General features: G+C 36.0%; 1 protein-coding gene across 5 annotated transcripts in view; it reads right to left on the bottom strand.

Moving 5' to 3' along the window:
• The window catches only part of LOC136027113 (uncharacterized), an 84,200-nt gene that overhangs the window by 59,255 nt on the left and 11,606 nt on the right, over positions 1 to 13,339 (bottom strand). The window contains exons 1-2 of one of the 5 annotated variants that reach the window (XM_065704062.1): positions 9,238 to 9,303; positions 3,573 to 3,870 (exon numbers count right to left, since the gene is read on the bottom strand). The exons of 3 other annotated variants lie outside the window; for them this stretch is intronic. The gene's annotated coding sequence lies outside the window, so the exon portion shown is untranslated. Of the gene's footprint in view, positions 1 to 3,572; positions 3,871 to 9,237; positions 9,304 to 13,339 lie in introns of those variants that run through there. One more of the 5 variants, XM_065704065.1, reaches the window with a different exon arrangement.

Raw genomic sequence — 13,339 nt, 5'->3', positions numbered from 1 at the left:
CAAAAATGTTTTTATTTTGATGTTCTTGGTACTTTAAGATTGGCGTTGGAAAGTGTACGCAAACGATATCACTGTAAATTATTTGTTGTCGGGTGATCGAGCAGAATAGTAAATGACTTTTTGCGCAGCTTCTTCAGGGGCACCAATTTACGAAATGTAAGTGAGGGTAGGGAGGACAGGGATTTGAGTCATTATACAAAAAAAAATACATTTTTGAAAATATAGGGAAGAAAAAGCCCTGGAGGGCGACTGGTCCCCCTAACCCAATCAATTTGTGCCACAAGTTACTTGTAAATTACCCACTTAAAATAGCTAAAGCTGCTGAAATAAAATCTGCACTATCTAATACCCCAGATAATTACATATGGGAAAATGGTAGGAGAAAATTATTGAAACGAAAAAAAAAAACAGAAAAAAAGAAAACAATAGTATTTAGTGTTACCCAGGAAGAGCCTAATGATGAAAAACCAAATAAAACAATTATTTTTGATAGCCTTTAAATCAAATGTAGGACCAAACCTATGATAATATTTTTGCTAGATGGTGCTCAGAACTTTGGATGTTAGACAGTGCTCTGTTTTGATGATTGACAAGGTATCACAATATCTTTACACTTTAGAACTCCACATTAGAATCTTCTCCCTAGAATAGGGTTTTTGAGTTTTTCTAGGGTTGAACTATTTATTTAGGGTTTTCTAGGGATTTTTGTGGGCTTTCTGGATTTTCCAGATACAATTCCCAGTCGATTCAAAGACATTAACCTTAAGTATAAGGATTACATCAACAAGAAAAGAGAGATATCTACGAAGCAGGTTTGGTAAAACATCGGAATTCATGGAGAGGGCTAACGCTAAAGTGCTTGACCAATCATTGTTTTCTACAAACTTGTCTTTGCCTGAGGAACTTGATGGACTATATACAATATTTAAGTTAAACGATCTAAGAAATGAAGTTAGGTAGTCACTTTGTGTACCTTTCGTAATATTAGATAGTGACGGTAGGCTATATTCATTGTGTACACGATCTGTATCAGTATGAAGTCCAGCTTTCTATGAGAAATAAAAAGATTCAATAGTTAAACGAGTCAAACGGAAATTCAAAAGAATTTGATATGGAAAAAGCTTGACTCAAGCTTATAAATTGGTTGATGAATTTAATATAGAATGGTAGTTGGTAGGCAGAAAAGCCGACAGAAATTCTAATATTTGTTGTTGATGAAAAACTTGATCAACACTCAGTTGATAAAGTTGATCAGTTGATCATGTTTATGAAAAAATTGCTTGAAAATAAGAAGCCTCATATCAAAATATTTTAGCAACTGAATAATGAATGAGCTATTCATAATAAAATTCTAATTGCCTTTTGTTCAAATATACTTTTGAGTATTGCCCACATGTAAATATTATTATGTGTAATAATTAATCCCGCATAAATATACCTGTGACTTTAATTATACTGTTAAATATACTCGCAAATGAACTCGAATTGATTTAAAAAAAATTAGTTTTTGTTTCAGAAGTAATGAGTGAAGTCGAAACTTAAAATGAACAAAAATTGTTGCTCCGCATAATACGCAAATTGTATCCACAAAGCTAGCCGAAGTAAACTAACTCGTAATATTTTCCAAAACTAGTAAAATTCTGAAAACTAGCTCTCTACTGAAAACACAAAAGTGAACTTAAATAATAACCTGTTCTGTTAGGATCAGATATTTCCTTGAGTAGACAACAAAAGATAAAGACTAATTTATAAGTCTTTGAAAAATCTTCCATCAGCCATGACATCGATAACTTTTAGTGTACAATTGAAATTTTCTCAAAACTCTAGAAAACTAGGTTTTCAGTAAAGTACATGTTTCTAGAAGTCTACAACTAGTCGGAAAAAATCATAAGTCAGTTTATTAAAGCTAGTTTTGTAGTTATATCTCGTGTAATCTGCGAAGAAATAATTTTTGTTTGATTAAAGTTTTATCTTCACTCTTCACTACCGTAAGAATTAATTATTTTAATTAGCTTTTACTCGTTTTTCTTTAAACTTACAGAATAAAGCCAATAAAAAGATCTTGATCTAATTTAAGTAATGAAACTAAACAAGTTAGTAGGATTCTTTGCTAAAATACGATATTGACTTATACTATAGTTATACTTAAAATTGAAGTCCTCGGAATGGCTAAACAGGGAAGTAAGGTCTCTTCCAAGGGCATGTTTCTGCTTTTTAAGTATGCTGTATAAATTTCGTTTTACATTTCATTTACTATGATTGTAAGTTTAGAAATAATATAAAGGTCTTCAAAGTAACAAAAAGTTATCAAAAACTTCAGTATAGAAGATTTTGGAAGATATTTCACTTTAGAATATCATAGTAACTATAGTATAAGTTAGTATATCACAATTTCAATATTCCGACGGGGAGTAAGAGACCAGCTGCTTATGTGCCTGCAATATGTTTATGCATATAGGTGCAGGTTTAAAAGTAGCAAACACAATTTTGCGTTAGCCATTTATTTTTTGTTATTCAAAAAAGTTGGAAACAGGTCTGATCTTCGTTTTGTTCCTTATAAACTGTAAGTAAGTAGCGATGCGGCTCAATATTAACCGAAACTTTAAGAAATAGAGTCTAGATAACAATAGATACATCAAAAGAATCGAATCTTGATGTTTATTTAAAAAATAAGAAAATGATGAAGTTTAGTGTTAACCATCAAAAGTTACGAACCAAAAGAAATTTGCCCAATTTCTGAAAAAGAGGGGAAAACAGGAAATCACATCATCAGATTCAGAATATCAGAGGGCTTACTGTTGAGGTTTCAATATTCTATATACAAATATGTGGAATTTTGTTTTATTGCCAGAAGAATGATAGAGGATATTTGTTATTTTTCTTTTGCTTTTTTTTTCTCAGAGGTAATCGTATCAAACCAGTGATCGCAGAGGGTCGGAAGAGGGCGCATGTAGTCGGAAATCAGAAGTTCCAGTGCACTTTTTAAGTCACCAAAAACATTGTAGGGCACCTGGCCCCCTTCCGTGCCCGTTTTCCTCAAAGTCACCTATTTTTTGACAGCTAGTTTGCTCAGCATAGTCAAAAATCTAGTAACCATGCCTTTGAGGATGACTTTATCCCCCAAAATCCCCTGAGAAAGGCTGCAAGCTAGGAACTTTGCCTATTGTTTACATATAATGTGGGTTATCGAGAAGTATACAGATATTATTTAAGGGGGGATTTTTCTGGTAGGAGAATTACGTGGGAGGATCTTTACACTGAGGAATTTTAATGGAGGAAGGACATTTTCGATGGAGGAAGGACAAACTACCTAAAAACAACCATAAATAGTAACTTATCTCATTAATAAAATTGTATTGCTTCATTTACCCCCCCCCTCCCTCCAACTTATGGACAAAAATACAGTCCACCCTAAATATTTAAACTATATTAACCAATAGTTTGACTTTTTCTTCTGAGTTATTTTACGGCAAACGATAATTAATAGGCAGGAAGAAAAGAGTGACCTTATTCTAAAAGATAGTACGAATATTTCTAGTGGGCAGTATAATTTCAGGCAAAGAGTAACATACCCTCTGTACTTGTGTATGTATTCGAGCTATGGAGCCTTCCAAAGAACGCAGAGAAACGATAATTCGGCCTCGAAAACTACTGCTTACGTATAATCTTTGGGATCCACTAGACCGAGAGGATGACGAAGGACCAGATAAGGACAGGTTCTGAACAGTCAATGTTGACCAATGAGATCAGTATGAGGAGATGGAGATACTGGGGTTGTATAATCTACAAGAATGAAGGATGTCATCACACTATGCATGGTATTTGACCCAATTCTGTCTTCGTAGGTGGGTGCAACCACTAGGTCGGTCCCTAGAGAAAGAGACAAGACGTCTTCAAACTAAATTGAATGAGCACTGGCCCCTGGCACAAAATTGGCTAAATCGAAGGTCTACTATTGCTGCCTTATGTACCTCTAGACATGGGAAAACCTAAGTTTTAGTAAAGAAGCATGAAAAGGCAAATCGATCTCCACCTATTCCTTCTCGAAAAGTAATGGGCAAAACTTACAATTTCCTAACATTCATTCCCCACCAAAAGTAAAAAACTATACCAATTGGTTAAAAATATTTTTGATGCTTGACACATAAGAAAAAAAATTGTTGTACTAAAAGAATAAATGCATTAGAAGCTTTGCTAGAATGTCTGTTGCTTTTGTTTGCCTTGGTCAATTCTAAAAGGTATTTCCCCCCAAAGAGTACGCAACAATATCATTCTTGTGTGAAGCATTTGGAACTTTTTTGGCTATTTTTGCCCTGTTACTCCACATGGTGAAACCCTTAACAAAGGGTTCACAAAATAGTTAAAGATCAGATTTTATTATCAGATCATTAATAAAGTCTCAGTTATTTCATTTAATATAAACGGCACCAAAGATAAGGATTTTATTATTGATGAGTTGTACGATTCCTACTACTTGGTATGTTTCCAGGAGCATCTTCTCACTGCTTCAAGTTTGAATTTTTTGCGTCGAAGTCAGCATCATACTGCGTTCCTGAGTCTAACAAAAGTTACTTGCGGTCGCCCATCCGGTGGACTAGCCTGTGTCTTTAAACGGGACATTGATCAACTCTCCCCAGTACTCTTCTACTCCGACGAATTTTTTTTGGCTGTGCGTGTTGGAAGTATCATATTTATAAATTCTTATCTCCCATATGAAGGATAGGATACTGGATCAGATCCTTGAATAAATTCGCAAAGGCTTGTGGTCTACTGAAAAATTTTGTGAATCATGTACTGTCAAACTCTCTACAATACATAATAGTTGAGGACCTTAATACTGATATTAATCAATCTTATGTGAGAAGTAATTGGCATTTTGAATGTCTTCCGTCATAGTGCATTGTGCCCAAATCCCACAACTTTTCATATGTTAATCACTCTGAAAGTACAAGTGATATTGACCATATTATTTTTTCGCTGGGCAGTGTCTCTTCTTCTGTTCATGTTAATGAGAAAGATACTGACCACCTGCCAATTTCAGATATATTTACAATGGATATTGATCTATCGAAAACCAATTTCTCGAGAGAAAAATCAAAAAGAATGCCTTGCTTATGTAATTTTGATAGACCATAAAATTCTGGACAATAGCTGTCTCGGGGGAAAAATTTATTATATAATTGTGGAGTAATTTTACCATTTTGTTTTAGATCTTTTAATTCTTTTATAATTTTGTTAGCAAACTGATCAGTATGATCGTGGGTTATAGTTTTATATGTAGTTTTGTCATTTAGATGTGCCTAAACTTTTTGTGTCGTACTCTTTCGTATCCATGACAACCAAAGAATTGCTTTTATCGGCTTTAGTTATAATAATGGACGGATCTTTGTGGAGATTCGATAGAATTCTTAGGTCACGCAAATTATCTGGTTTTATATTGGCGGGAGGATTAGCCTTTTTTTTAATATTGTAAAGTGTATCGATAAGAGAAGCCATTTATTTCGTCTGGGTTGGAAATAGATGAATAAAATTTGTGCAAAGAAGACTCTAGAGAGGAAATCAAATCCGCCACAGGAACTTGTTGTGGAAGAAAAGAGAATTTTGGACCTTTTTCGATAGTTTGAATTTCCAATGCTTCAAGCGTTCTAGAGGACAATTTAACCACAGCCGGTCCAGGAGTGAATCTTGGAGCATAAAGAGTTATTTATGGATGATTCATTTCGTAGGTTTTCCAATTTTTTAATAAGTTGTTCCCTTATTATAGGAAATAAGAGCTAAGAGCTCATATGGCACTTGCGACGAGGCCAGAAGAGCTAAGAGCCAAGAGCTCATATGGTATGAGCTCTAACAAAATTCTAAGAATCAACAAATTGATTTAAAAGGAAAATCAGAGGCTTAATTCCGGTCGGGGTTTAAAATAAGAGCTCTGATTCACGATGTCCTTCTAAATATCAAAATTCAATAAGATCCGATCACCCACTCGTAAGTTATAAATACCTCATTTTTTCTAATTTCCCCTCTCCCTTTAGCCCCTCCAGATGGTCGAATCTGGGAAAACGACTTTATCAAGTCAATTTGTGCAGCTCCCTGGCACGCCTACCAATTTTCATCGTCCTAGCACGTCCAGAAGCACAAAACCCCTCCCCCCAACTCCCCAAAAAGAGAACGAATTCAGTACGGTTACGTCAATCACGTATCTACGATATTCGCTTATTCTATCCACCAAGCTTCATCCCGATTCCTCCATTCTAACCGTTTTCCAAGATTTCCAACTTCCCCCAATGTCAACAGATCTGGTCGGGATTTGAAATAAGAGCTCTGAGACATGAATTCCTTCTAAAAATTAAATTTCATTAAGATCCGGCCACCGGTTCTTAAGTTAAAAATACCTCAATTTTTCAAAATTAACACCCCCCAGCTCCTCCAAAGAGAACGAATTCGTTCCAATTATGTCAATCACGTATCTAGAACTTGTGCTTATTCTTCCCATCAAGTTTCATCTCGATCTCTCCACTCTCAGCGTTTTCCAAGATTTGTTTCAGTCCTCCAACTCCCTACGTCCCCAGATCCAATTCGAGTCAAAAATGAAGCATCTGAAACATAAGATCCTTCTATATATCAAGTTTGATTAAGATCCAATCACCGATTCGTAAGATAAAGATACCCCAATTTTCACGTTTTCCGAAAATTCCGGTTTCCCCCTCCAACCAGAGGTGCCATTTGGAGGGGGGTCAGGGATGGACAAATGCCCACCCCAGATTTCCCAGAGGGGCCGAAGCTTCCACCATAAAGGGCCCTTTGTCGGCCATAATAATCCATTACGTCCAACATAATCCGTTCTGTACAATTGATTTGAAATTACTGCAAGTCTATTAACCAAAGAGCGTAATTACCTCACGACCTTTGGGGTAATTACGCTATTTGCTATTAATCATTGTAAACTTCGAAAGTAGGTTAGATACATTATAAAATTCTCAAGTTCTGTCAAATACCCATGTCCTAGATGATTATATTAATATTGTAAATTCTGAATATTTGCAGTAATTCCTCTAAGTTGACAGACTAAAATAGGTCAGTTCCTGTCAAATGTTTTGATGTTTATTTTTATGCTTTAGTGAATATAAGCCACCTTTTTAAATTACTCGAGTCAGTTCTTATTCTGTTTCTGTCCTCGTCTTAAGTACATTTATTGTATGATATGTGTAAATAAACATTTTTACGCTCGAAACATAAGCCTTATGAAAGTTAGAGACGGTTGACATCCTCTACCGGTCGAACTCCAGATTGTAGGCCAACGCTACCATACGACTCTAAAGACGAGAGCACAGAGAGAAGTAGAAGACTACATCATTAAGCCTATTAACTTTTTAGTTAGGTAAATATAAAGGTATTAATAGCCATTAGCATTAGAACTCAAAAGATCACCAAGCATCTGAAAAAATTGTGACAACTTCGACGCTAGGAAAGAACTTCATCCAATCTGGAAATCAGACTACTACTTTGGCTGATGAAATGAAGCAAGAGTACTCCGAGACTTTCGACCGTCTACTAGCCAAATTTGACAGAAAGTTCACAGATAACTTTCCAGTGCTGAGAACACTCGAACCCTTGGATTCAAGCTCGACCAAACTTATGGACACAGAATTGCTCAAGCGTTTCTCTCCTCTTTAAGGTGAGCTGGATATCGACGACATTCTTCTCGAATCTCAAGCTGGTATTGCCAAGCATTTCCTGCTCGATGAGGAGAAAAAGCCAGAAAACTTCCTAGACATTGTCGACCATCTTCCGGCATTACCAGTGGCTTACTCAGAAGTAATTAAAGTACTTTGTATTGCCGCCACACTTCCTGTGACAACAGCGAGCAATGAGCGTTTGGTTTCTAGCCTAGACATAGTGAAAAACTACCTGCGGTCTACAACAGGAGACGATCGTCCCAGTCACCTCCTTTCGTTGTTTGCAGAGAAGGATTTAGTAAAAAATTGGACTACGACCAGCTTGTTGACGATTTTGCTAAGATGAAACCTCGGCGGCTCCCCTTGTTACCTTGAGTGTCGTAATATTTTTTTCTCTTGTTATGTTTTCCCTTTTTGCAAATATATTTGATCTGAAAGATTTTTGCTGAAGGAAAACCAAGATTTTGGTTACAACCCTCAGCATGTTAATGAAGATTACTTTCACCGACGTATTGTTTACTAAAATAAGAAAGTTTCTCACTGAGGAAGGCCAGCCTGTAGTCTGGTTGAATTTTCCACTTTAATCACTTAACCTCGTTGATTGTGATCTTCGATGTTATAATTAATCTTAGAGGCCAGTGTGACTGAGTTCCACATTCGGTTACATTTCCATGCAACACACAGATGCTGAAAATGCGTTTTTATTTAGATTATTCGATCGATGTGCTGCCGAAACCCGCATTTTTTCTTACACGACACGAAGTGAGTTGGGGGGGGGTCAAGATGGAGTTCATACCCACGAAGTATTTTCGTGGAGTTCAACTCACGAAGTGAGTTGGGGGGGGGGGGGGGTCAAGATGGAGTTCATACCCACCCCAAGATTTGGCCCAAATGGTGCCTTTGCCTTCAACTCCCCCCCCCAATGTCACAGGATCTGATCGGAATTTAAAATAAGAGCTTTAAAGCACAAGATCCTTCTAAATATCAAATTTCATTAAGATCTGATTACCCGTTTGTAAGTTACAAATACCTCACTTTTCCAAATTACCCCCCCCCCCCCAAAGAGAGCAGATCCGGTTATGCCAGTCACGTATCTTAGACTTGTTTGTATTCTTCCCATCCAGTTTCATGCTGATCTCTCCGCTTTAAGTTATTTCTAAGATTTCCTCCCCCCCCCTCCCCAATGATGCTGGATCCGGTTGAAATTTAAAGTAAGAGATCTGAGTTACGAGGTCCTTCTAAATATAAAATTTCATGACGATCTGATCACTCCTTCGTAAATTACGTCAATTTTTCTAATTTTTCAGAATTAACCCCCCCCCCCCCTAATTCACCCAAATAGAGCACTTTGTTCTGAAAACGTTCTGCATTTTGATCTGAACAAATTATACTTTCTTCTTTACAATTATTTTGGTTCAAAGCAATTCTCAAACCCCTTTCCCATTGAAAGCTGTCTTTTATATATCTTTTTGTTCTAGGATGGCTCCTTCTGTAAAACCACTATTATAGACCTTCAACTATTCTGATTATTTCGAAACACAATAATTATAAATGATATACTTACAAAAAAAAATGATTAATATGGAAAACTGAAATTGTTATAGCCATCTTCCCCCTAATTTTCCTATTTGAAGAAATGAAGAAATTCCTGTGCCAAACCGTAAAATAAACAGCCGAAAATTAAGCCAAATGCTATAGAAACAAGTGGAAGGCAGAATACAAATTTCTATCCTAAATATTGGAAACTAAGAATCTGAAACTTTCATCATGATTTTCTAAGCCACGATTTTATCTGCGAGTAGATCAAAAAGATGTTAGCAAGACTTATTCCTGACCCATTATCACTTACAGATTGAAAACCGTCGGGAAGCCAAAAGAAGACTCCAGAAGGCTTGACATTAAATTAGACGCCAACTGAGTGATATTAAATATCACTCTGTATTCCTAAATTAAAGTAGTTCAAACAATGACAGACTTAATTCTAAAAACAAAGTGTTTTTAATATTTTCAAGGTTGAGTAGCCAAAGTGTAAAAAGCAAAGAAACTAGTATTAGCATATTACTAAAAACATTATTAATCTTAAATGTGTGTCTATTATCAAAGGACAAAATTATTAAATATGATAGGATATCGATCACTATCTTATTTTCCATATTGCTTATTAATCCTATGAGAACGATCATCACCTCTTAAAAAGTAAATCCCCCAATTGATTATCAAAGGAAGGAGGGGAAGGGTGCTCTCAAATTCGCAGTATTACTTTTTTTTTAACAAACATTTGTGTATGATATTTTGCACAATATTTTTCCTCATTAGCGTTCAAACAACTTCAATTTAAGAAACGTCTGCATTGGAAGTATGGGAAAACGTAGGACAAGGAGAAAACGAGGCAGTTTACAGCCAGATGAAAAAAAAGAATGAAATTTCAAAAAAAAAAGCAAGTTTTCCCATAGGCCGTGTCTTCAACAAAGTTTTTCAGGCAATGATGTACTTTTTGTTTTTTTCGAGGCAACTACAAAGAAAATGCATGCAATAATTATAGTGTTATCTAATTATAGTGTTATAATTATCTGGTGACGGAGGTGGGGAGTTGGGAGGGGGAAACCTAAAACTTTGAAAACACTTAGAGTGGAGGGATCGGGATGAAACATGGTGGGAAAAATAAACACAAGTCCTAGATAGATAATTGACATAAACGGAACGGATCCGCTCTCTTTGGGGTAGTTGGGGGGGGGGGGTTAATTCTGAAAAATTAGAAAAAATGAGGTATTTTTAACTTACGAACGGGTGATTGGATCTCCAAGAAATTTGATATTTAGAAAGATATCGTGTCTCAAGCTCTTATTTTAAATCCTGACTGGATCTGGTGACATTGGGGGAAGTTTGGGATGGGGAAACCTAAAATGATGGAAAACGCTTAGATTGGAGGGATTGGGATGAAACTTGGTTGGAAAAATAAGCAAAAGTCTTGCATACGTGATTTACATAATTGGAACGGATCCGCTCAATTGGGGCGCGGGAGTAATTCTGAAAAATAAGAAAAAATGACGTATTTTTAACTTACGAAGGAGTGATCGGATCTTCATGAAACTTCATATTTAGAAGGACCTCGTAACTCGGATAGATTATTTTAAATCTCAACCGGATCAAGCTTAATTGAGGGGGGGCAGTTGGGGGGACCGGAAATCTTAGAAAATACTTAAAGCGGTGACATCAGGATGAAACTGGATGGGAAGAATAGAAACCTGTCTAAGATACGTGACTGATATAACTGGACCGGATCTGCTCTCTTTGGCGGAATTGGGGGGGGGGGGGTAATTTTAAAAATTGAGGTATTTGTAACTTACGAAAGGGTGACCAGATCTTAATGAAATTTGATATTTAGAAGGATCTTGTGCTTTAAAGTTCGAATTTCAAATTCCGACCAGATCCTGTGACATTCGGGGGAGTTGGAGGGGGAAACCGGAATTCTTTGAAAATATGAAAATTGGGGTATTTTTATCTTACGAATAGATGATCGGATCGTAATGAAATTTGATTTTTAGAAGGAATTCATGTCTCAGAGCTCTTATTTCAAATCTCGACCAGATCTTTTAACATTGGAGGGGGAAATCTTGGAAAAATACTTGGAGTGGAGGAATCGGGATGAAGCTTGGTGGATAGAATAAAAAAATGTTCTTGATACGTGATTGACAGAATCGTACTGGATTCACTCTCTTTGGGGGAGTTGGGGGGAGGGGTTCAGTGATTTGGCGAGTTCGGTGCTTCTGGACGTGCTAGGGCGATGAAAATTGGTAGGTGTGTCAGGGAGCTGCACAATTTGACTTGATAAAGTCGTTTTCCCAGATTTGACCATCTGCGGGGCAAAAGGGAGAGGAAAAATTAGAGAAAATTAGGTATTTATAACTTACGAGTGGGTGATCGGATCTTAATAAATTTTGATATTTAGAAGGACTTCGTGACTCAGAGCTCTTATTTTAAATCTTAACCGGCATTAAGCCTCTTATTTTCCTTTTTAAATCAATCTATTGATTCACATAATTTTGTTAGAGCTCATACCCTATGATCTCTTGAGTCTTAGCTCTTCTCACCTCGCCACAAGTGCCATATGAGCTCTAGGCTCTTGTTCTAATATTAATTCTGGTTTTATGTTTTAGCCCTCTTCTCTTCTTTGTTTATTTATTTCTATCACATCTTTACATGTCTTTTATCTCCAATGGATTAATGTCCTTTTTCTTTTCTAGGTTCAAATCAGAGCTGAGCAGTAAATTTCGATCATCCTTCATTCTGTTTAGTCTGTATACTGTTGCCGTCTTTATTTGTGATAGAATTCATTTTCACAGAGAAAGGCGTTGCAGCAGACCAGACTTCTTGTAATTGTAAAGTTTAAATAAAAATCAAGGGTTCTCAACCTTAAGTTAGTTTCATTTTCCGTAAAATTCTTGTCTGTGCCTTTTTTTTCTCCCCTTTTTTAATATTTAAAAAGAAATAGAACCCTTTACTTTTTTCAATAAATTATACTTTTTTCTCACCCCTCGCAAAATGAGTTTACTGCTCATTCAAGCTCTTATGCTCCTTGTACAGCCTCTGCTTCTCAGCCAAGAAATCGCCTCTTGAGTCAACAAATAAAATAAATTCGAGACATTTTATTTACTCTTTATCTAAATAAAGATTAAAAATCTTGTTTATATAAAACTCTAGTATTTTGTATTCTTAAAGCTATCCATATATACTAATTGCTCCTCCTAGAGTCAGGAATTTTTTTAAGGAACCCTGATAAAAAGGTTGAGTCGGTTTTGAAGGTGATCTTAATCAAAATCATAGTCCTGGAATCCTAGAATGGTTTTTGTGTTAGAAAAAGAAGTTCCAAATCTTTACGCTCATTAATATACACTGCTGAATTAATAGAGTTATGATTATAAAATAGATAAATAGACTGATAGGTCGCACATAATTTTAGAGCAATCAATTGGCAAAGCAATACTTTCAGTCTTAATTTTGATAACAGAGGAGCTGATTTATGCTACGGGGAAGAGTTCAACCTTGGAAAACCCCGTGTTTTCATAAGAATTAAAGTAAACTCAAGTAGTTTCGGCCATCTAACCAAGGCTTGGCGTGTTTTCATAAGAATCTTTGTGGAAAACTAGGAAGTGTCCTAGTTACTACAGGGAATTGTAAAACACTTCAAGGTCTATATGCCAAATATATGTAAACAGATAACGTTTATCTGTCAAATATAGAAATATTTTAAACCCATAAAAATCTGCAGACAAAAGGTATTAGTTGTGCTATAATTATGCTATTAAAATGAATTGTGAAAGATTTAAAAAAGGGTTTTTCACAAATGAAGCTGAACAAGAAGCTACCTGTGTGTAAAGCGTATATTTTTCGAATTTCCTATTGAGTTTCTGCCTTTTTGACAACCTGGTTGCACAGATCGACTTATGGTTTCCTTCAAAATCCTCAACAACTGTGAATAAGCACAAGTCCTAGATACGTGATTGATATAGCTGGACCAGATTCGCTCTCTTTTGGGCGAAGGGGGGGGGGTAATTCGGAAAAATTAGAAAAAATGAGGTATTTTCAACTTAAGAACGGCTGATTGGATCCTAATGAAATATGATATGTAGAAGGGCTTCTTGTCTCTGAGCTTCTATTTGAAATCC

Source organism: Artemia franciscana, chromosome 5, assembly GCF_032884065.1.
Source record: "Artemia franciscana chromosome 5, ASM3288406v1, whole genome shotgun sequence".
Lineage (NCBI taxonomy): Eukaryota > Metazoa > Arthropoda > Branchiopoda > Anostraca > Artemiidae > Artemia > Artemia franciscana.
This window is presented reverse-complemented; position numbering and strand designations above follow the sequence as displayed.